Raw genomic sequence first — 23599 nt, 5'->3', positions numbered from 1 at the left:
CGGACGGGCGCGAACTACAACTTCCGGTAGTCTTTGCGTCGCGCTGGCGCGGACTCCATTTCCCAGAGGGCATCAGGGTCCCGGAGCAGCCTTTGCGCCCTAACGCAAACGGGCTTATAGCAGAGCCTTCTGGGAAATGTAGTTCCCGGCCCAGCGACCAAGGGCTCTGGCCCCGCCCCACTCTCCTTCCCACCCATTGCTGCAAAAGGCGCTTTTATCTCGGTGAGTGTGTGTTTATGTGGGGCGGTGTTTGTGTCTCATTGAGGGTGCGAGAGAGCGGTGCCCAGAAACGTGGAATTATCTTGTCAGTTCGTCCATGTCTTCAGGTGGAGTCGGGTGGGCTCCGACCCACATTCATCTTTGCGAAAAGACTCAGGCCTTTGGCCTTAGGGACCCTAGAGGTGGTGGGCGTGTACCTGGGATCCTGGAAGAGGGAGCGCTCCAGCCCATTTGTCAGGCCTCGTGGCTGCCCACCCTCAGGACCTTGGGAAGGAGGGTCTGGGCCGTGGCGCAGCTCTGGCCCAGTGCTCTGACTTTAACACAGTGATGACACCAATATTTATTGAGCACCAGCCACACGCTAGGAATGTTTCCTACGTGTAAAGGGCTTAACATGTATTTTCTGGCAGAACATTCACAACAGCTCAGTGAGGTTTGGTAACTATTATTACCTTCGTTTTAGAGATGGAGAAAATTTGGCACAGCGTCCCAGGTCACACAGCCAGGAAAAGGTGGAGCCAGGCTTTGAACCCAGGTGAGTAACTCCAGAAGAAAGTTCATTAACAGCTTCCTACTGAGAGCTAGTTTGCGGTGGGGCAGAGGGGGTGCAGACTGGAAACTTTTCAGACCCCCACCTTGACTCCAGGTAGGCTTGGCCATAGGTTCTCACTTGATACCAGTGAGCTGTGCCCAGTGCAGGAACAGTGTTCAATAGCAACCCCAGGGCAGGAACCTGGGTGGGTGTGAGACTGTGTGCACCTGAATCTCACAAATCTGGTTGTGAATCTGTGAGTATAGTGGTGAGTGGTTGTTGCATTACAGGGCTGGTTAATGTGTGAGTCCTTGTGTATGGGTGAACCTGTGTATGCATTTGTGTCTCTTTGGGTCTTACAGATCTGGGTGAGTTTGTTTCAATCTGTGTGTGGCAGTGTGTACATGTCTTGTGCAGGTGAATCTGTAAACCTGTGTGTGTGTGTAGCTGTTCTCTCACAATTCTGGTTTGTGTCTGGGTGGGTATCACAGGTCCGGTATGACTGTGTGTGTGTGCTGTATATGTTCCCCTGTATGTCACTCAGTGTGTTTGTGTGTACCCACAGTGCTCATCAGTGTGTGCATCTTTGTGAATCTGTGCCCCTGTGTACATACTGATGTCATGGATCTGGTTGTGTGACTGTATGTAAATCAGTACAATCCCAGGAACTCTATATATTGAGTGCTCTGTCCACCCATATCTCTGCCTACCAGTCCTGAAAAGTAATAAGACAGTAGCTACAGGGATGTGTCCAGCCTAATATAAGGAAGTGGATGGGAGGGTACAATTACTACTCTAATACTAACTGTAGAATTCTGGAGCTGTGGAAGGCATTTAATTGAGAATAGGTAGTGTAAGACTCTCACTAGGTAAAGAGATGTCCTAGCTTACTTTCTGACTCCTTAGGGTCATCCATGTAAAATCCTGAGGGCTGATTAGCAGGGCCATGTGGAGTTCCAGAGAAATATGGGTATATATACCATTTTAAAAGTAAAAAGCTCACAATGTGTACAAATGTCAACTTAATATGTTACGTGCCTGGAACTAATATAATATTGTCTGTCAGTTATACCTCAATAAAAAAAAAATAAAAAGCACTTAAAATTGGAAGATTTTAAAGACCCAAACACATTAAAGACATTAATGTAATGTCTTATTACATTATTGTTTGCTGTTATAACCTAAATACCTGTTCCAAGTACCTATACAGGTAGCTTGTATCAGACTAATCCTCTTGCCAATAATAGTTATAAGCTTGCACAGAGGAATAGATCTCAAGAAGATAATGGGCTGATGATACAGAGGCCAGAGTTTCAGGGCTTTCAGAATGGTTCTAAATTGAGAGGAAAAAATCCAGGAATTTGGAGATAGCCAAATAGGGATAAGCCTCAAAATCTGCATAAAAATTCCCCTTAAATTCTTGAGTGACTCCTAAACTGCACACAACGCCAAGGATGCTTTCCTCTAAGCATCATTTGGAAGGCTAAAAAGCTGAGTGGAGAGTTCAACAGAGTTTGGTAACTCTCACCAAGGGATTTATTAAATACCTGGAGCTTTCCATTGGAATCCCAGAAGGTGCAGGCCTTAGTGTAAAGATATAGCGCAATGTTAAGGACTATGTCTTAGGACTAAGGGCAAAACTAAAATAGACCTACCTTAAGAAAGCCTAAAACCAAGATCTCACAGGATCATTGTGAACAACTTAACTGCCTACCTGAATGAAACTCAACACTCTTTAAAGGAAGATAACAGAATCCAGAATCCTTTCACAGCATCATCCAATGGCCAATATAAAATAAATAAAAAATTACTAGACATGCAAAAAAGCAGGAAAGTAAGACCCATAGTCAAGGAAAAAAAAATGTCTATGTAAAGAAACCCACAGGGGACTCAGATGAAGGAATTAACTAAGCATTTAACAAAACTATTATAATTATGTGAAAGAATTTACAAGAAAATATAGGTCAAACAAGTAAGTGGATGAAGAACCTCAGCAGAGGAACAGATTTTTAAAAAGAACCAAATTGAAAAATTCATTGATGAAAATGGGTCAGTAGAAATTATCCTAACTGAAATACAGAGAAAAACTGAAGTGGGAATAAAAAAGAAAGAAAGAAGAACAAATCATCTGAGATTTGTGGGACAGTGTGATCATGGTCCAACACAATAGCTCTTCAACTTTTTGGTCTTAGGAGCCCTTTATGCTCTTAAAATTACTGAGAACCCTAAAGGGTTTTTGCTTATGTGAGTCATATCTATCTATATTTACTGTGTTTGAAATTAAAACTGAGGAATTTTAGAAACATTTATTAATAAAATAACAATAAGCCAAATACATATTGTATTAGTTTCCCAGCACTGCTGTAGCAAAATACCATAAACTAAGTGGTTTAAACAACAGAAATATATTACCTCATTGTTCTGGAGGCTAGAAATCTGAGATCAAGGAGTCAGCAGGGCTTGTTCCTTCTGAGGATTAGAAGGAAGAATCTGTTCAATGACTCTCCCATAGCTTCTGGTGGTTTGCTTCAATCTTTCTCATTTCTTGGCTTGTAGAAGCATCACTCCAGTCCGTGCCTTCATCTTCACATGGCATGCTTTCTGTGTGTGTGTGTGTCTCCAAATTTCCCCTTTCCTATAAGGACACTAGTAATATTGGATTGGGGCCCAACCTAAAGACCTCATTCATTATATTTTATTTTTTAAAAAGATTTATTTATTTATTTGAGAGAGGGTGAGGGAGAGAGAGAATCTCCAGCAGTCTCCCCACCAAATGAGGAGCCCAACATGGGGCTCGATCCCATGACCCTGAGATCATGACTGAACTGAAATCATGAGTGGGATGCTTAACTGGCTTCATTTTAATTTGAATGCCCCTGCAAAGACCTTATCTCTAAGTAAGGTCACATTCTCACATACCAGGCATTAAGACCTCAGTGTATGAATTTTGGGGAGCACACAACCCATAAAACATTTTAATATAAATGACATTTTAAAAATGGAATAAAAATCCTGTATTTTCCAAAACAAAGGTAGTGAGAAGAGTGGCATTGACATTCTTTTTTTTTCAAATCTCTTTAATGTAATAGAAAACAGCTAGATCCTCATACCTGCTTCAGCATTCAATCTTTTGTGATATCACACATCATATAGATTCTAGAAAACTACATTGGAGACCTATGAGAGTATTCTTAAAAAAAAAAATTATCCTGTGGATCTCCTAAAAGGGTCTTTAAGAATTCCAGAATCCCTATACCACATTTCACTTTGAGAATCACTGATCTGATGCATATGTAATTGGAGTCTTAGAAGGAGAGGAAAGAATGGAGCAGAAGAATTATCTGAACAGATAGCAGCCATATTTTTACCAAATTGAGGAAAGACATCAACCCTGAAATCCAAAAAACTTAGCGAACTCCAGAGAGGGTAAACACAGAGGAGATCACATCTAGTCAAACTACTGAAAACAAAGGATGGAAAGCAAAAATAACAACAGACAGTCCATTAGGGAAATAGTAAAAAGAATTACAGATGACTTCTCATCAGAAACAATGGCAGCCAGGAAGACGATTCAATCTTCAGTGCTATAAAAATAAACCCCTCAACCAAGAGTCCTGTGTTCACCAAAACATATTTAAAAGTGAAAAGCAATACATATTGAGATATTTCAGAAAATCAAAACCTGAGAGAATTCATTAAAAGCAATATTCAGATGCCAATGAATTTCTTTGGCTGAAGGAAAATTATCTCAGATAAAAATCCAGGTCTTCAGGAAGGAATGGACATTACTAAAGGGTAAACTTGTGAGTACATGCCAAATACTATACTTCTTAAGTTTTTTAAAATCTAGGGGGCGCCTGGGTGGCTCAGTCAGTTAAGCACCTGCCTTCGGCTCAGGTCCTGATCCCAGGGTCCTGGGTTCGAGTCCTGCATCGGCTCTCTGCCCAGAGGCGGGTCTGCTTCTTCCTCTCCTTTTGTGATCTCTCTCGCTTTCACTCTCTGTCAAATGAATAAATAAAATCTTTTTTTTTTTTTAAAGATTTTATTTATTTATTTGACAGAGAGAGACACAGCGAGAGAGGGAACACAAGCAGGGGGAGTGGGAGAGGGAGAAGCACGCTCCCCGCAGAGCAGGGAGCCCGATGCGGGACTCGATCCCAGGACCCTGGGATCATGACCTGAGCTGAAGGCAGTTGCTTAACCAACTGAGCCACCCAGGCGCCCAAATAAATAAAATCTTAAAAAAAAAAATCTATAAATTGTTTAAGGCAAAAACATAATAAAGTATTATAGGGCTTATAACATATGAAGAAATAAAATAAATGGCAATAATAGCACAAAGGGGAGTAAATGGAATTACACTGTAATATAAGTTTGTTTTCTGTAAAGTAGTATAATATTAATTTAAGGTATTGTGATAAACTAAAAATGCATATGATAATACAATTGCTAAAAAAAAAAAAAAAGCCACACAAGAGGTATACTTAAAAAACCAACAAATGAGATAAAATTGAGTCCTAAAAATTACTTGATTAATCCAAAAGAAGGTATAAAAGGTGAAGCAAAGGAGCAAGGGACAAAGACGTAACAAATAGAAAGTAGACACGAAGCAAGCCATTCCAATAATTAAAGTCCGTGGACTAACCACACTATCTAAAAGGCAGAGGGGAGCCTGGGTGGCTCAGTCGGTGGAGCGTCCGCCTTGGGCGGCGGCAGGCGGGTGCTGCAGGCAGGCGGCAGGCGGCCGGGGCGGGCAGGGGCGGCAGGAAGCGGCGGCGGCGGCGGCGGGCGTCAGCAGGCGGCAGTGGCGGTAGGTGCGGCGTTAGGGGGCGGCGGAGGCCGAGGCTGCGGGCGGCAGCGGGCGGCAGGAGCAGCAGCAGCGAGGGGCGCTAGTCGCGGCCGTGGGCGGCAGTGGGGGCTGCGGCGGCAGCATCGGCAGCGAGTTCACTGTGCATCAGTGGGGGCAGCGGCGGCAGCGGCGTCCTTGGAACCCTGGCAAGCTGTGGCTTCCAGGAGGAGGTGCTCTGCAATGCGGCGTCCGCAGGGGACGGAGGGGGCAGCCCAGGACCCGGAGGCCGAGCCTGAGGCGGAGTGCCAAGTCCTGCTTCCTCCCATCGGGGAGGCCAGGTGAGTTCGGCCTCCGCCCTGGGCCTGAGCTTCAGTCTCTCCATCTGTAAAGTGGGCAGAACAGCAAAACCTTAGGGTTATGGTGCAGATTTAACGTAGGTAACGGGCTTTGTCTATACCGGTTCATGGTACAGGTTGTCATTCCTCTTATGGCACTTCCAGCTGCGTGACCTTGAGCAAGATAGGTAATCTCCGTGCCTCAAAATTCTCATCTGAGAGATGGACCTGCAAATAGTACCTATATAGGGTTGTTTTGAGGATTTAATGAATTAGTAAATGGAACCCATTTCCAGTGTCAATGTAAACCCCAGTTCCTGGCACGGGATAAGCACAGTACCAGCGTTTGGGATTAATATCATAGAAGTATTGGTTATTGTTATCACACGCACCGGGGAAGGAACACCAACGTGATTGTCACCCTCATGATTATCATCGTGAGTTAACTGAGGAGCTGCTCTGTGCCTGGCACTGGCCTAAGCATTCTACACCCTTTATCAGTTTGCACATCTCCGTGGGCTAGGATCCTGATAGGCCTCTGAGTCTTAGAGACGCAGATAATGCTTGGAACCAGATTTCAAGCCCTTGTCTTTGCAGCTCCAAACCCTGTGCTTCCAACCTCTCCATGATTGGGGCGTATCCGAAACCCTCATGCCTCTCTGCTTGACTCTGCACCTTACAGCTTAGAATAGGGCCTAACCCAGAGGAATTCAGAGGGATAAGTATTCTCTATTTCTGTTACCGCCGTAGTCTTTATTCACTCGCAGTGCTTTATGGGCACAGATGTAACGGTGGTGGTTAGTGATTCAGATCAAGAGCTGACAGACCATCCCAACTGAGAGAAATGAGACCCATTTTATGTGCTCCTCTCCCCCTAGAATGACAGTCAAGAGACAGTGATGACTCAGAGGTTGCCAGTGAGTTAAAGAAGTTGGCTGCCCAGCCGCAAGAGCCTGAGTAGACCGCAGCGGCGACCTTTGGTAGCATCTCAAAAGACACCTACACGATGGAACATGCCCAGGGATTTGGAAAACCGGTAAGGTACTTTCCATACACCCTGCATTGTTCTTCCTCAACTTCTTCAGCATCTCCCAGCAACTCCCTGCTTCTTCCTGTACCCCTAAGCGGGATGCAGTGCCCACTGCTCTGGGTAGAGAGGAGCCCAGCACTTTACATGCTGTTCTGTGCACGCACTCACCAGTGTACAAAGCTCTCCTTTAGCCTCTGCGAGGAGCAGGAGGGCAGCTTCCCATACAGATTTTGGCAGGTCCCTGCACTTTCTGAGTCCCCTGAACAATGGTGTATGGCTTATCTGTTTAAATCCAGTTTTGTCTTGGATTGTTTTACAAGACCTTTTCCTTAGGATCACTGAAGCTTGCAGTACAGTGTTATTAACTATAGTTGCCATGTTGTACGTTACATCCTGTGACTTACTTATTTTATACCTGTAAGTTTGTACCTTTTGACTCCTGACACCCATTTCACTCTCATCCCCCTGCCCGTCAATCACCAATCTGATCGCTGTATCTTTAAGCTCAGTTTTTTTGTTTCTTAGATTCCATATAAAAGTGATGTCATAGAGTATTTGTCTTTGACTTCTTTCACTTAGCTTTGTGCCCTCAGGGTCCAACCATGTTGTTGCAAAAAAGAAAGATTTCGTTTTTTGTTATGGCTAAAGAGTATTGCAGTGTCTACATACACCACATCTTCCTTATCGATTCATCCCTCCATGGACACGTAGGTTGTCCTCCTATCTTAGCTGTTAGGAATAATGCTGCAGTGAGCATGGGGGTTCAGATATCTTTTCAAATAGGTGTTTTTGTTTTCTTTGGATAAATGGCCAGAAGAGAAATTGCTGGATTGTAGGGTTGTTCTAGTTTTAATGTTTTGAGGAGCCTGCATACTATTTTCCACAGTGGATGCACCTACTTACATTCCCACGAACAGTGTACCAGGGTTTCTGTTCCCCCACATCTTTGCTAACATTTGTTATTTCTTGTCTTTTTTTTTTTTTTTTAAAGATTTTTTTTATTTATTTATTTGACAGAGAGAGAGATAGCGAGAGCAGGAACACAAGCAAGGGGAGTGGGAGAGGGAGAAGCAGGCTTCCTGCCAAGCAGAGAGCCTGATGTGGGACTCGATCCCAGGACCCTGGGATCATGACCTGAGCCGAAGGCAGACGCTTAACGACTGAGCCACCCAGGCGCCCTATTTCTTGTCTTTTTTATACTAACCCTTCTAACCAGTGTGAGGTGGTATCCCATTGTTGTTTATATTTGCATTTCCCTGATGATTAATGATGTTGAGCATCTTTTCATGTACCTGTTGGCTCTCTGGATGTCTTTTCTGGATAATGTCCATTTGGACAATCCTTCCACTTTTTAGCCACAGTTTGTTTTTTCTTGTTGTTACTGAGTTTTAGGAGTTCTTTTTATATACTGGATATTAACCTTTTATCAGATCTTTTGATCTGCAAATCTTTTCTCCCAGGCGGTAGGTTGCCCATTTATTTTTTTGGTGATTTTCTTTGCTGTGCAGGAGCTTTTGAGTTTGATGTAGATGTGCTTACTTATTTTTGCTTTTGGAGTATGAGCGACAGAAATCACTACCAGGACCTATGTCGAGCAGCTTTTCCCATATGTTTTCTGCTAAGAGTTTTAGGGTTTCACGTCCTATATTCAAGTCTTGAATGCATTTGGAGTTAATTTTTGTGTATAATGTAAGATAGTGGTGCAGTTTCATTCTTTTGCATGGGGCTCTCCAGTTTTCCCAGCACCCTTGATTAAAGAGACTGTTCTTTCCTCCTTGTATTTTCTTGGCTCCTTGGTCATAAGGTACTGGACCATAGAGGTGTGGGTTTCCGTCTGGGCTCTTTCTTCTGGGCTGGGGATCTGTGTGTCTGTGTTTATGCCAGTATGCCAGTGATCACTATAGCTTTATAATAGAGTTTGAGACCGGGGAGTCTGATGCCTCCAGCTTTGTTTTTAAGATTGCTTTGGCTAAGGGGCGCCTGGGTGGCTCAGTTGGTTAAGCGACTGCCTTTGGCTCAGGTCATGATCCTGGAGTCCCTGGATCGAGTCCCTCATTGGGCTCCCTGCTCGGCAGGGAGTCTGCTTCTCCCTCTGACCCTCCCCCCTCTCATGTGCTCTCTCTTTCATTCTCTCTCCCTCAAATAAATAAAATCTTTAAAAAAAAAAAAGATTGCTTTGGCTAAAACTGTGGAAAGAGCCGAGATACTCTTCAACAGATGGATAAAGAAGATGTGGTCCATATATACAATGGAATATTACTCAGCCATCAGAAAGGATGAATACCCAACTTTTACATCCACATGGATGGGACTGGAGGAGATTATGCTAAGTGAAATAAGTCAAGCAGAGAAAGTCAATTATACGGTTTCACTTATTTGTGGAACATAAGGAATAGCATGGAGGACATTAGGAGAAGGAAGGGAAAAATGAAGGGGGGGGGAATCAGAGGGAGAGATGAACCATGACAGACTATGGACTCTAAGAAACAAACTGAGGGTTTTAGAGGGGAGGGGGGATTGGTTAGCCCAGTGATGGGTATTAAGGAGGGCACGTACTGCATGGAGCACTCGGTGTTATACGAAAACAGTGGATCGTGGATCACTACATCAAAAACTAATGATGTATTGTATGGTGACTAACATAACATAAAAAAAAAAAAAGATTGCTATTCAGAGTCTTTTGTGGTTCCATACAAATATTAAAGATTCTTTGCCTTATGTCTGTGAAAAATGTGTTTGGAATTTTTTTTTTTAGATTTTATTATATGGTACCAGATGTGGGCTGGGTCCAGGTGGCAGGGAACCTTCGGAAACCACCCTTGGGGTTCCCCCTCCTGTTTCACCTGGGCGGGAGATACTGGCACGGACATGGGTGTAAGGCCTTGCCGTCCTAAATAAAGCCTCTGTGAACAGTGTTGCAAATCCCTTACAACCTCTCTCATTCTCTCCTTGGGAGAAAATGCCAGAAGCAGACTCTTGCTCAAAGGACATGAGTGTTTTGTGCTTGGAGAAGCTGAAACTCATTGACACGTCATGCCCTGGGGACCAGGATGTGGGTCTCATGGCCTTTCTGCTTCCACATCTCCATCTTGCCTGATTTGTTAGGTGAGAATACATCTCACTAGCATTCGGTCTGCAAGCCTTTCATCCCTACTGTGCCATCAGATGCCTGTGAGTGTACACGGCGCTGTTTCTCGTGGGGCTTAGCGTCCTGGGGGTGATAGGTGAGAGCTCTGAATACATCAGGGATGTAACGTCTGACCCGACTTGGGTCCCATGGTTTCTCTGTTCTGTTGTCTGTCCCTGAATTTCCTTTGCTAAAATGGTGTGGTCAAACCTGTCGCTCTGCGGCGTCTCCGCCTCCCGTCCAGGCGCCCAGCGAGGACCCGGATTGTCTTCCAAATTGTCATGGTTCCATGGTTCCCATCAACTCTTTAGTGCATCTGGAGTTTGTTTCGGTGCCAGGCCAACGTGAGCTTCTCAGTGATATTTGAACACTCACAAACTTGATGTCAATGGTAAAGTGGTCCTGAGAATCATTCAGAATCGAGTGCTGATTCTTTAAATATATGGTAGGCATATGGAGAGAGAGAGAGAATTCATATGCCATAGAATTCACCAGTTAAAGTTTACAATTCCTTGGTTTTTAGTATATTCAGTATATGCTATTTTAGTATATTTTATTTTACATATTTTACATATATATTTTTATATATAATATATTTTAGTATATTTAGTATATCCATCTCAAATCGAAATTTAGAACAATTTCATCACCCCCAACAGAGACCCTGTACCTTGGGGTTCACCCTCCATGTTGCCTGCACACTCCTGCTCCAGGCAAACACTAATTTACTTTCTCTCTATAGATCTGCCCCTGGGCACTTGAGACAGAGGGCATCGTACAATAGGTGATATTTTGTGACTGCTTCTTTCATTTCATGTACTTTCCACGTTCATCCACATGGTAGCATGTTTCTGAAATTTGTTCTATGTTATTGTTGGATTCCACTGCGTGGATAGAGCACAGACTACCAACTCATCAGTAGGTGGGCACTTGGCTTGCTTCCACTTAGAGGGATGACCAGGAATGCTGCGATACCCATTTATATACAAAGTTTCTGTGTTTTCATTTCTGTTGGGTAGAAACTGAGGAGCAGAACTTCCGGGCTAGCTGATACCTCTGTGTCTAGCGTTTTTTGTTTTTGTTTTTTTTTAAATTTTATTATGTTAGTCACCATACAATACATCATTAGTTTTTGATGTAGTGATCCACGATCCATTGTTTTCGTATAACACCCAGTGCTCCATGCAGTACATGCCCTCCTTAATACCCATCACCGGGCTGACCAATCCCCCCTCCCCGCTCCCCTCTAGAACCCTGTTTGTTTCTCAGGTCCGTAGTCTCTCATGGTTCATCTCTCCCTCCAATTCCCCCTGCCCATTTTTCCCTTCCTTCTCTTAATGTCCTCCATGTTATTCCTTATGTTCCACAAATAAGTGAAACCATATGATAATTGACTTTCTCTGCTTGACTTATTTCACTTAGCATATTCTCTTCCAGTCCCATCCATGTTGATGTAAAAGTTGGGTATTCATCTTTTCTGATGGCTGAGTAATATTCCATTGTATATATGGACCACATTTTCTTTATCCATTCATCTGTTGAAGGGCATCTCGGCTCTTTCCACAGTTTGGCTATTGCAGACATTGCTGCTATGAACATTGGGGTGCTATGGCCCTTCTTTTCACTACATCTGTGTCTTTGGGGTAAATACCCAGTAGTGCAATTGTTGGGTCATAGGGTAGCTCTATTTTTAAATTTTTGAGGAACCTCACACTGTTTTCCAAAGTGGCTGTACCAATTTGCATTCCCACCAACAGTGTAAGAGGGTTCCCCTTTCTCCACAACCTCTCCAACATTTGTTGTTTCTTTCCCTGTCCATTTTGGCCATTCTAACTGGTGTAAGGTGGTATCTCAGTGTGGTTTTGATTTGGATTTCCCTGATGGCTAATGATGATGAACATTATTTCATGTGTCTGTTAGCCATTTGTATGTCTTCTTCAGAGACGTGTCTGTTCATCTCTTCTGCCCACTTTTTGACTTGATTATTTGTTTTTTGGGTGTTGAGTTTGAGAAGTTCTTTATAGATTTTGGATACCAGCCCTTTATCTGTAATGTCATTTGCAAATATCTTCTCCCATTCTGTGGGTTGCCTCTTTGTTTTGTTGACTGTTTCCTTTGCTGTGCAGAAGCTTTTTATCTTGATGCAGTCCCAAAAGTTCATTTTTGCTCTTGTTTCACTAGCTTTTGGAGATGTATCTTGAAAGAAGTTGCTGTGGCCGATGTCAAAGAGGTTACTGCCTATGTTCTCCTCTAGGATTTTGATGGCTTCCTGTCTCACATTGAGGTCTTTCATCCACTTTGAGTTTATCTTTGTGAATGGTGTTAGAGAATGGTCGAGTTTCATTCTTCTGCATGTGGCTGTCCAATTTTCCCAGCACCATTTATTGAAGAGACTGTCTTTTTTTCCATTGCATGTTTTTTCCTGCTTTGTCAAAGATTATTTGACCATAGAGTTGAGGGTCCATATCTGGGTTCTCTATTCTGTTCCATTGATCTATGTGTCTGTTTTTGTGCCAGTACCATGCTGTCTTGGTGATCACTGCTTTGTAGTATAGCTTGAAATCGGGCAGCGTGATGCCCCCAGCTTTGTTTTTCTTTTTCAACATCTCCTTGGCGATTCGGGGTCTTTTCTGATTCCATACAAATTTTAGGATTGTTTGTTCCAGCACTTTGAAAAATGTCATTGGAATTTTGATCAGGATGGCATTGAAGGTATAGATTGCTCTGGGTAGCATAGACATTTTAACAATGTTTATTCTTCCGATCCATGAGCATGGAATATTTTTCCATCTTTTTGTGTCTTCTTCAATTTCTTTCATGAGTGTTTTGTAGTTCCTAGAGTATAGATCCTTTACCTCTTTGGTTAGGTTTATTCTGAGGTATCTTATGGTTTTTGGTGCTATTGTAAATGGAATCGTTTCTTTAATTTCTCTTTCTACGGTTGCGTTGTTAGTGTAAAAGAAAGCAACTGATTTCTGTGCATTAATTTTGTATCCTGCCACATTACTGAATTGCTGGATGAGTTCTAGTAATTTGGGGGTGGATGTCGTCTGCGAAAAGAGAGAGTTTGACTTCTTCTTTGCCAATTTGAATACCTTTTATTTCTTTTTGTTGTCTGATTGCTGTTGCTAGGACTTCTAGTACTATGTTGAACAACAGTGGTGAGAGTGGGCACCCTTGACGTGTTCCTGATCTTAAGGGAAAGGCTCTCAGCTTTTTCCCATTGAGGATGATATTCGCTGTGGGTTTTTCATAGATGGATTTTATGAGCTTGAGGAATGTTCCCTCTATCCCTATACTCTGGAGAGTTTTAATCAGGAAAGGACGTTGTATTTTGTCAAATGCTTTTTCTGCATCAATTGAGAGGACCATATGGTTCTTCTCCCTCCTCTCATTAATGTGTTCTATCACATTGATTGATTTGCGAATGTTGAACCACCCTTGCATCCCGGGGATAAATCCCACTTGGTCGTGGTGGATGATCCTTTTAATGTATTGTGGATCCTATTAGCTAGGATTTTGTTGAGGATTTTGGAATCCATATTCATCAGGGATATCGGTCTGAAATTCTCCTTTTTGATGGGGTCTTTGCCTGGTTTGGGGATTAAGGTAATGCTGGCCTCATAGAATGAGCTTGGAAGTTTTCCTTCTATTTCTATTTTTTGAAACAGCTTCAGCAGAATAGGTATTATTTCTTCTTTGAATGTTTGGTAGGATTCCCCAGGGAATCCGTCAGGCCCTGGACTCTTGGTTTTTGGGAGGTTTTTGATCACTGCTTCAATCTCGTTACTGGTTACTGGCCTATTCAGGTTGTCAATGTCTTCCTGTTTCAGTCTTGGCAGCTTATAGGTTTCCAGGAAGGCCTCCATTTCATCCAGATTGCTCAGTTTATTGGCATATAGTTGTTGATAGTAATTTCTAATAATTGTTTCTATTTCCTTGGTGTTGGTTGTGATCTCTCCCCTTTCATTCATAATTTTATTAATTTGGGTCCTTTCTCTCTTCTTTTGGATAAGTCTGGCCAGTGGTTTATCAATCTTATTAATTCTTTCAAAGAACCAACTTCTAGTTTCGTTGATCTGATCTACTGTGTTTCTGGTTTCTAATTCATTGATTTCTGCTCTAATTTTAATTATTTCTCTTCTAATGCGTGGCTTAGGCGTCATTTGTTGCTTTTTCTCTAGTTCTTTTTTTTTTTTTAAAGATTTTATTTATTTATTTGAGACAGAGAGACACAGCGAGAGAGGGAACACAAGCAGGGGGAGTGGGAGAGGGAGAAGCAGGCCTCCCGCCGAGCAGGGAGCCCGATGCGGGGCTCGATCCCAGGACCCTGGGATCATGACCCGAGCCGAAGGCAGACGCTTAACGACTGAGCCACCCAGGCGCCCCTTTTTCTCTAGTTCTTTAAGGTGTAGAGTTAGTTGGTGAATTCAGGATTTTTCTATTTTTTTGAGTGAGGCTTGGATGGCTATGTATTTCCCCCTTAGGACCACCTTTGTAGTATCCCATAGGTTTGGACCGATGTGTTTTCGTTCTCATTGATTTCCATGAATTGTTTAAGTTCTTCTTTGATTTCTTGGTTGACCCAAACATTCTTGAGCAGAGTGCTCTTTAGCTTCCAAGTGTTTGAATTTCTGCCAAATTTTTCTTGTGATTGAGTTCCAGTTTTAGAGCATTGTGGTCTGAGAATATGCAGGGAATAATCTCAATCTTTTGGTATCGGTTGAGACCTGATTTGTGACCCAGTATATGGTCTATTCTGGAGAAAGTTCCATGTGCGCTCGAGAAGAATGAGTATTCTGCTGTTTTAGTGTGGAATGTTCTGTAAATATCTATGAGGTCCATCTGGTCCAATGTATCATTCAAAGCTCTTGTTTCCTTGTTGATTTTCTGCTTAGATGATCTGTCCATTGCTGAGAGTGGAGTATTGAGGTCTCCTACAATTAACGTATTGTTATCAATATGACTCTTTATTTTGATTAACAGTTGGCTTATGTAGATGGCTGCTCCCATGTTGGGGGCATAGATATTTACAATTGTTAGATCTTCTTGTTGGATAGACCCTTTAAGAATGATATAGTGGGGGCGCCTGGGTGGCTCAGTCGTTAAGCGTCTGCCTTCGGCTCAGGTCATGATCCAGGGTCCTGGGATCGAGTCCCACATTGGGCTCCCTGCTCAGCAGGAAGCCTGCTTCTCCCTCTCCCACTCCCCCTGCTTGTGTTCCTGCTCTCGCTGTCTCTCTCTCTCTGTCAAATAAATAAATAAAAATCTTAAAAAAAAAGAGAATGATATAGTGTCCTTCTGTGTCTCTTATTACAGACTTTAGTTTAAAATCTAATTTGTCTAATATAAGAATTGCTACCCCAGCTTTCTTTTGAGGTCCGCTGGCGTGGAAGATAGATCTCTATCCCTTCACTTTCAGTCTGGATGTATCTTTAGGTTCAAAATGAGTCTCTTGTAGACAGCATATGGATGGGTCCTGTCTTTTTATCAATCTGCAGCCCTGTGCCATTTTCTGGGAGCATTTAGGCCATTCACGTTGAGAGTGATTATTGAAAGATATGAATTAATTGTCATCATGTTGCTTGTGAAGACGTTGTTTTTATAGATTGTCCCTGTAAATTTCTGTTGTAGATCACTCTTGGGGTCTTTCTCCTTTTATAGAACCCCCCTTAATATTTCTTGCAGGGCCGGCTTAGTGGTCACATATTCTTTCAACTTCTGCCAGTCGTGGAAGCTCTGCATCTCTCCATCCATTCTAAATGAAAGCCTTGCCGGATAAAGTATTCTTGGCTGCATGTTCTTCTCATTTAGTACCCTGAATATGTCTTGCCAGGCCTTTCTGGCTGGCCAGGTCTCTGTGGATAGGTCTGACGTTATTCTGGTGTTCCTCCCTCTGTACGTAAGGAATCTCTTCCCCCTAACTGCCCTTAAGATGGTTTCCTTGGTTCTAAGATTTGCAAGTTTTACTATTATATGCCGGGGTGTTGGCCTGTTTTCCTTGATCTTGGGAGGGGTCCTCTCTGCTTCTAGGACTCGAATGTTTGTTTCATTCCCCACATTAGGGAAGTTCTCAGCTACGATTTGCTCAAATACATCTTCTAGCCCTCTCTCTCTCTCCACTCCCTCCGGGATTCCAATGATTCTGACATTGGAACGCCTCATGGTGTCACTTATTTCTCTGATACTATTTTCATGGATTCTGAGTTGTTTTTCCCTGGCCTCATCTTTTCCCTTTTTATCTATTACACTGTCTTCCAGATCGCCTATTCTCTCTTCTGTCTCAGTTACCCTAGCTGTTAGATTATCTAGATTGGATTGGATCTCATTGATAGCATTTTTAAGTTCTGCCAATTCCCCTTTTATTTCTGCCCTTAGAGACTCTATGTTGCCATTAATTGATTTCTCCATTCTAGCCATTGTCTTCACAATGGCTAGCCTGAATTCCATCTCCGACATCTTGGTTATATCTGCATCCATTTGTAAATCTGCAGCATAAGTCATAATCTCTGAGTCTTTTCTGTTTTGGGGGCTCCTCCTCCTAGTCATTCTGTTGATGGGTGTTTGAGGGAATGTATAGACTTGAAATTATTGACCAGAACCCAAGCAGGATACACCTGTTTTCTTGGGACCTTAGGGTTGCTGGCCTCTTGTTTTCCCAGCGTGTCTTCTGCGGGAGGGGCCTGCCGCGCTGTTACTCAGGCAACCCTGTTGGGCAGAGTTGCCCTGCCCCCTGTGGCGGGGGATGGGCTCAGTGGGAATCAGTCTTTGGGGCTTTTGTTCTCTGGCACCTTTCCCTGGCGGCTTTCCGCGTCTCTTCCGCGAGTCAGAGCAGAAGAGACCATTTCCAACCCTCTGCCTCAGAGCAGAGAGACCGCAGTCTGTTCTTCAGTGAGCTCTCCAGGCCACACCGTCTCCGTTTCTGTCTGTGCTGCTATAAACTGCAGCGTCCTGGGTTGTGCGCCCCTCCGCAGCGCTCCCAGTCCTGCCTTCAGGTCAGGGCACGTCTCTGCCCTTTGTGCTTCTAAAACCGCCAGCCGCTCCCAGTTCGCATGTGCGCAACTCCGCCGCTTGCCTCTCAGGGTTTCCACCCTGGGGGTTGCAGTTCACTGGCGCGACCCAGGCGCACCAGGTTTCCATCTCGGAGGCTGCAGTTCGCGTGCGCGCGACCATCGCTCCGGTTTCTGTCCAGGGAGGCCTGCGGTTCGCGTGCACGCGACCCCTCCAGTCTGGTTTTTCCACCCCGGGGGCTGCCCTAAAGTCCTTTCCCCACTGCTACTGGTCTGCGAGCCTGTGCCCTGTCCGCAGCGTGCGAGGCTGTCCCTCACTGGCAGTGTAGGATCCCCACAGCCAGGCACCCTCCCGCCGCCGTTTATCCTCCAATATCTGCCCGCAGGATCACGGCTCTCCGCTTCGTACCTCAAAACCAACCGCCTGCGATATTCTGTTTGTAGAGATCCAGATCTTCTCACATCTCAGGCTGGTTTCGTGGGTGCTCAGAGTGGTCTGGTAGATATCCAGCTCAATTCTGGGGACCAGTTGAAATAGGGTCCCCTACTCCTCTGCCATCTTTCCCCTCAGAAACACACTTTCTCCTCGCATTGTCTTTTGTTCTCTTGTTTCTTGGCTGTCATTTTCTTGGCACTTATTCCATCTCAGGCAGGAATGAAACACTGGACAAGCAGCATTTCGTATAAGCTTCAAAAGAGTCCTACCAAGTAGGCATTACCATTCAGTTTTAGAGATGAAGACAAGGAGACTCAGAGAGGTGGAGGATCTCGTCCTCATCACCCCCTACCCCGCCATCTTGAGGAACCCCCTTCTTTCCACTGAAATTGTGCTGAACAGCCCGGAGGTTAGGACGGACCTGAACACTAGTCACCATGAGACGTTAGGTTATGTGGGCGACTCCCGTCTGAAATACCACTTCCCGAGCCACCCCATCCACCAGCCCCTACCATCACACCGGTCAGGGTCTGGAAGGCTGTTCAGCCTCTCCTGGAAGCTCACATACCTACCTATGCAGGGGCCTGGGCAGCAGCCTCATCTTTCCACTTCTCACCCACGTGGGAAGCCAGATCCTCAGAAGACATTCCAGAGCCTGGGCTCCTGGCTGCCAGGTGGCCCTTACACCTCCTGAGTTGCTGCAGCTGCTCCTGCTAGTGAGCGAGGGTCCCATCTGGGCTCCTGTGCCCACCCTCAGCTGACTGCTTCTCAGTTTGAAGACATCTTGCACCTCATAGTCTGCCAGAGCTAAGGACCTAATCTCTGCAGCATACGTACATGCATCCATACACACACGCTTGTAAGAAGTGAGCCCGGAGCTCTCTAACCACGTCTGTTTAACTCTCGACTCCATTCCTTACAAGCTATGTGGCTTTATGCAAATAAATTCAACCTGATCTCCATTTTTCCCACCTGCAAAATTGAGAAGGCAAAATCTACTTTATTCAGTGCTTTTGATGACTAAATAGGTGAATGCTTGTACAACACTTGGCATGAAGTGCTTGGCTTAATAGATGTTAGCCATGACCATTATTACTTTTCCAGAGGTCAGAGAGGTGGCAAACTTGGCCATCTGAAGTCCCCCAAGAACCCAAAAGTAACTGAAAATGCCTCTGAGTGGAGAAAGTCGTCACAGAGTTCATGTCCTTTATTCCGGGGATGGTGACGCCCTGCCCTCGGCTGTCACCCACACATGTAAAATATGCGTGTAAAATATGGCAGCTGATAATAGCAGCTGCTGGAACACATGAGAAGTGACAGCTGCAGGGGAAGAAGGCTGTGGTAGAGCTACGGACTCAAAGCACAGCCGTCTGAGGCCACTTAGTGGCCTGGCCATCAGCCCTGCCTGTCTCCAGACCCCACAGGGACCCCTGCCTTCCCATATTGTGCAGAAGTGTCATTTCCCTGTGACATCCTTTTTTGGGAAAGGCTGGATAAATGAGTCACATAATGAGCAGGACTCCCTAGGCTTCTGATGAAGATCAGATAAATCTCGCTCTTGGACAACATCTGTTCTTAGAGGAGTCTTGTTAGCATCTCAGGCACAGAGCCCGAGTTGGGTGAAATAAGCGGGGCAGTTGTGTGAAAGACAATCCCAAGAACGTCAAAGTGGCCTGGGACTAAGGTGCTGCCCCTGCTCTCTGCTTGCCTGGGGAATTCTGACCCTTTGTTTCCAGGCCCTGCTCAAATGCCATGTCCTCCAGAAAGCTAGGCATGGTATTTGCTTCCTGACATCAAGTGCTCCTATGCTTGGCTTGCCCGGGGCTCATCCAGGCTGTGCCAGTCCTGATGTTGGAAAACCTCCTTATTCTAATTTCCCTTCTGCCCCTGTCACTCCAGCCCTGAGCCTGTCCCATGTGAGGACTCTCACCGGCCCTTGAGGGATCACTTCCTGCTGGGAGCTCCGAGCATCCTCCTCACCATCCTCCTCCAGTTCATCGGGGTCAGATTTGCCTTCGGCAATGGACAGAGAGACCCATATGTTAGGATTGGTGATGAAGTCATTGTGGTCGTCCCTGGGGCCTCTGGACACTGGAAGCCCTCTGGGGCTCCCCACAGCTGTATCAGCAGCAATGTGGTTCTCAGCTTTGGAGCTGGAGAGGGGGAGTTTCATCACCAGCTGGGGTTCTGTCTTGGGCCAGGGCAGCAGGCAAGTCCTGGTGAAGAAGCTGCAAATGGCCTTCCTGGTACGATAGCCAAATGCTGGATCCATGCCAGGGCAACCTGCAGGTTGTTCACCTGTCCGTCTTCATCTGGAGCTACAAGGTTGTCGGCACTGAAGGAGTTCAGCAGCAGGGTGAGAACAGGTTGAGCACCTGGAGAGAAGGAGTGGAAGCAAAGATGGCTCCACCAATGACGAGCTGAGTCCCTCCATAGTCTGCCAGGTTGGCAGCCAGAGGGCAGGACAGCCACACCTGGGCCTCTCCCTGCCCACCCAACATGCTTTCCCTCTTGGGGGAATGGACATTTTGAAAGCCACTGAAGGGAGTCTTGCAGATGTCCCAGGTGACCTGCCTCATGTGAACAAGGCTTGGAAGCACATTTTCTGTCATAGAGAGGGATCACCCCTGCCAAACCAAGGGACGTTCAGGGATAAGGGAGAGGAACACTTATGGGTCTGCCCTGAGGCCACTGTCATCTGCCAAAGCCCTGGGTTCTTTTCCTCACTCTGGGATCCTGGGCAATCTCCTTGCTGTTTCCAACTTCATGTTCTTCCCCCATGAGCTGGAAGTGGGGACTCCCTCCCTTTTGGAGTGGTTGTGAAGAGGAAACTACCCGAGGGCTGTAAAAGTGCTCAGGAAGGGAAACTTCCTGCCTGAGGGTTCGGGGCCCCTGTAGCTCTGCAGGCCTGCTGACCTCAGCCTGGAAGAAAGGATCTTCAGCCAACCCCCTAACTCAGGAATGGGGGGGAAGGCATCTGTGGCTCCATGCCCCAGGTGGGAAAGACTAAAAAGTCTGGATTTGTTGTTTCATTTCTCCTGGTTTAGCTATCTTGTGTCTGTAAAACTCTTACAGGAAAATAATCCAAGCTGGTTGACTTTCAGGGCAGTAAGAAAGGGACTTCTGAGGGTCCATATGTCCCCCTCCAGTAGCCAGTGCTGGTGCAGCAAGGGTGCCTAGAACCACAGTGGGTGGGGGTAAGCTGAGGGCAAGGGGCCAACTAGGATAGAGAAGGGGTGCTGGGGCCAAATGGGGCTCCCCCAAATGTGGAAGTGGCTTTTGTTATTGACATTGTGGCATTGGATGTGGTCCATGACCCAGCTTCTCTCTTTCATCTTGTCCCATAGTGCCCACCCTCCTGCTCTTAGCTAGGACCTGTGTATCTTAGAGAAAGCAGTCAGCTCTCACAGCACTAGAGAAAACTATCTTCTGAGAACCCCTAGAGTGGGGAAGGAAATTTTTCTTCAACGACTAACAGCTAACAGTTACTGAGTTCCTGTTGTGGCCTAGACACTGCACTAGGCAATTTGCCTGTGTCATCTCCTGTAATCTCATTCCCTGGGTAAGCCTCTGAGTAAGCACTATTTTCTTGATTGTAAGGAAATTAAAGCTGGAGGAGATTGTCTCTTGTGCTGGGTCTTCCAGCCTTACTAGTGGTAGAACTGGGATTCTAAACAGGTCTTTCCACCCCTCTCCTATGTGCTCACACCAGCAAGTCAAGTTACCTCCCATGGGACAGTTCTTAGAACAGCCCCACATGACTTTGCAAAGTTTGAAGAATTACAGTCTGGGAGGTATGATGGGGGCATAAAAATGTGCAACCTCAAAGCTTTTTAGGATAACCCATAAGTCTCCTCCATGGCCCCCAAGACAGTGCCCCCAGGGGGGCTCAGCACTTACCACCAGGTCCCCCAGCAGCATCACTGTCAAGAAAAGGATGAGGCATATGGGTTTCTGGCCAACTTCCATGCAGGCCCACGTGTTCTCAGTCCACTCTCCACACAGGATCTGGAAGATGATGAGGAAGGAGTGGAAGAGGTCGTGCATGTGCCAGCATGGCCGTTCTTCCCTGGGCGCGGAGATATTATGCCGGTTGTCCCAGTAATTATCCCCATGTATCTGCTTGCCCACCAGAGCGAAGACAAAGACAATGATGGCCAGGATGATGGTGAGGTTCCCCAGCGCTCCCACCGAGTTCCCGATGATCTTGATGAGCATGTTTAAGGTTGGCCAGGACTTGGCTAGCTTGAAGACCCACAGCTGCAGAGAAACAGAGACTGTCACGTCCTGGCTGTTCTTCTCATCACCTTTCATCTCCAGTCTTGACCCAAAACCAAGGGTCAGGGAGAAGCACAAGGCAGCTCATTTCGTTAAGATGGGGGTGCTCCCAGGAAGCTGCTTTTCGAGACCTTTCTTTCTGTCATCAGTTACTCAAAAATATGACCAGCCTTCTATGGGTCCTCATGTATCAACACTCTTCAGCAACTGTGGCAGTCAGGAGTTTTATAGTGGGGTGATGATCTCGCCATATGTATTCTGTAGCCACAGGCTTCCTGAATGTTGGCCTATTCTATGGGGGTATGATGGAACTCACAAATAAGTGAGAATGACCAGCTTTTGGCCGGGAGTAAGCTTAGCCATCTGCAGGGAGATCAGGACCCACTGTATTTGAGAGGTATTGGTGAGTCATATCTTAGGGTATTTCTCATCTTGGGGCCACTGCAACCACCAACAACTCTGAAATGGCAAGTATATGATTTCATGGACCCAGCATTCACATGTTTGTTTAGTTGGCCAACCAAAGTACTCACATCATTGAATGCCAGCCATGCATGTGCCTGGTGCTGTGTGAACCTGTGGGTGTATGGAGAGAGATATGTGGGCTCCTGCCCTCATGGAACTAATGGCTTAGTTACAAAGAATAGGCAAAGATCCAAAAAGCCTTCATTGTAAACCCTAACGTGCTAAGTCCCACAAGGGAGCATAAACACTATGCATATAGATGTGTAAACATTTAAAAAAATACATTTGTGCGGTTCTTTAGTTTGTTAGAAAGAAATATCTGGGTTCTGCTGTCATGGGTATTTATGGAGCACCTACAAAGAGTCTGGCTCTGGCCTAGGTGTTAAGATGCAATGCTGAACAGAACAGTGCAACAATAGTTTTAGCAGCCACACAGCAGTAAGCCCCAAGAGAGGTTTAATCCTCTCATATGGGCGGTTCCATTCCCACTTCTCTTTGTGATGGGGGTGTGTGTGCAATGATCTATGTTCACCTTAGACCCAACCTGGAAGTTATTCTCCTCATACTGGAAGCAGAGCCTAAAACACCAGTTTTGTAGACTAAACAGAGGCAGCACATAAGCCCAAACAAACACTCAGCATTGGAAACTAGATGGAGCCCTTTTGCGGAGGGTATTGGGAGAATGCCAAGTTTCCTTAGCAGCATCATTGCTACAGGTTTCCACTCTCACAGTAAACTCTGGACAAGTACAAAGGCAGAGACTGAAGTAGGATCCTTGTGGGGCACGACTGGGGACAGTGAGGACACATGGGCATGCTCACTGGCCATAAGCAAAGGGCCAGGCATTGACTCTTGCCTTAATTGAATTGAAGTTTCCACTGGTTCCTTAGTTAGTTGGGGTGGGGGTGGGGAGTTTAGAAATTAATATTAGAGTCCTGTTAGGTAGCAATTTGTTGTCCATAATTAAGCTTATGTTATACTGCAAGCAAATTGTGTGTAATTGTCATTAGAGGGCATGAATTGAGTGATCCTCTATGAATTCTTTTGTTGTCTTTTCAGAAGGCAAGAGAACAAGATCCCTTTGCTTGCTGTTATAGAGATATCTAGGGGCTTGGGGGCCCCTAGTGTTAGCTATCAGCCAACACCCAGTTACAGAGTGCCTGCTGTAGAGCCTCGGAATGAGCTGGCTGGCTCTTGCTGGTGCCTAGAGTGAGTGGTCCAGGAGAGTAGCCCCCTCCACCCCCACGCAATTGCTTTCTCTACACTTTGCCCAGCTTACCATTACATCAGAAAGAATTTTTTGTTAAGATTTTATTTATTTATTTGAGAGAGAGAGTGTGAGAGAGAGAGAGAGAGAGCATAAACTGGGGAGAGAGGC

At 45.3% G+C, this 23599-nt stretch overlaps 1 long non-coding RNA gene across 2 annotated transcripts; it reads left to right on the top strand.

Annotated features, from left to right (window-relative positions):
• Positions 1 to 105: 105 nt before the first annotated feature.
• Positions 106 to 21901, top strand: LOC135362534 (uncharacterized). Of its 2 annotated transcripts, none has more exons than XR_010407356.1 (4): positions 106 to 222; positions 683 to 754; positions 6754 to 6911; positions 21613 to 21901. It is a non-coding gene; the product is annotated as an uncharacterized LOC135362534 (long non-coding RNA). The 2 variants fall into 2 exon arrangements; XR_010407355.1 differs by having other exon boundaries at positions 19378 to 21901.
• The last annotated feature ends 1698 nt before the right edge of the window (positions 21902 to 23599 follow it).

Source organism: Mirounga angustirostris, unplaced genomic scaffold (assembly GCF_029215605.1).
Source record: "Mirounga angustirostris isolate CCGP_5_RB_7025 unplaced genomic scaffold, mMirAng1.0.hap1 SCAF_14, whole genome shotgun sequence".
NCBI lineage: Eukaryota > Metazoa > Chordata > Mammalia > Carnivora > Phocidae > Mirounga > Mirounga angustirostris.
This window is presented reverse-complemented; position numbering and strand designations above follow the sequence as displayed.